A 1,370-nucleotide genomic window follows, 5' to 3' on the forward strand; every position below is an offset into this window, starting at 1 on the left:
AGGATTTTATCTGGACAAGGTAAGGATATAATGCAACAATTGGTTCCAACCAATTCCTATACTTAATGCATCATCAACAATAAAAGATACTCAAGATATTTGTAAAAACATGGGAGGCTTAGAATGCTTCGGGGCTTGCCTGGGATCCGACACAAGTCAGTTCAGTTAGCTTGCACCGTCTTGGTGACATCTCCGGTCTTAGCACTTGCTTAGTCCTTCCATCTTCGGGATAGATCCACCAAACCCAATCTTCAAGTTCGGCTCCACATCACATCCTTCACGTGGTTCATCTAGCATACCTAAATGAGATGCAAGATGCATGTGTTTGAATGTGATGAATGGTAACACAAGATGCATCACATAAGCCTTCAAGACAACACAAGATTATGCAAGACATAGACACCAATAGCTATTTAACTAACATCACACAACCAACTATAGAGAGCAAGCACATCAAGCATGACATAAGTTTAACAAGGTCACAAGTATCATAACCTGACCATCAACAAGGGCATAAGCCACACTTAGCAACACATGGAGTAAACAACCACAACTAACATATGTCTATTTCTGGACTAGAAACAACAACTTCATGTTTGGATCATAACTAGAGTTATACAAATCCAATAGCCATGCAACAAGACATTCTGGAAAGCTTATGAAATTTTCTACAATTCATCTTTAATCATCTTAGCATGATTCTCAAGTTAACTAAGTCAAATATACCCATTTACAGAAACTGGTCCACAATTGACAGAGAGCAGCCATTTCTGAAACCCAACTTTAAACAGGCATAACTCACAAACTACTTGGCCAAATGATACCAAATTTTAACAGAAGCTAGATACATGAATTATCTACAACTTTTGTATAAACAAGTTTCACAACAAAGCACATTATCATGAAGAACTTTGCTAAGTTCCCAGATCTGTCCATAAACCACATCGGTAAGAAAATAATTAACTTATGTTGCAAACACATAATTGGGCAAAACCAACTTTACCAACATTTCACACATGACTAAAGAACACCAGAAAGCATTGTGCTCACCTCTAAATAAATTTTCTTAAAGCATTTCTTAATTTATTTAGACATCAAGGTGTATTTATGAACATATACCACAAATGGACAATAAATTCTACCAAAATTACAGTAGCTCACATATCCTCTCAATAGTCTACTGTACAAATTTCATACCATTTGCATCAGTATAGCTACCTCTGTGAAAAAGACAATTTGCTATTGCAAGAAATCATGTGAGAGCGAGATAAACCAATAACTCACTCATACTTCATCCAATACTCATGAAATTTTTACCACACATCAACTATCACATGAGTAGCATGGCACAAAAATTTCACTTCATTTGG

This window comes from Miscanthus floridulus, chromosome 3 (genome assembly GCF_019320115.1).
Source record: "Miscanthus floridulus cultivar M001 chromosome 3, ASM1932011v1, whole genome shotgun sequence".
Classification (NCBI taxonomy): domain Eukaryota; kingdom Viridiplantae; phylum Streptophyta; class Magnoliopsida; order Poales; family Poaceae; genus Miscanthus; species Miscanthus floridulus.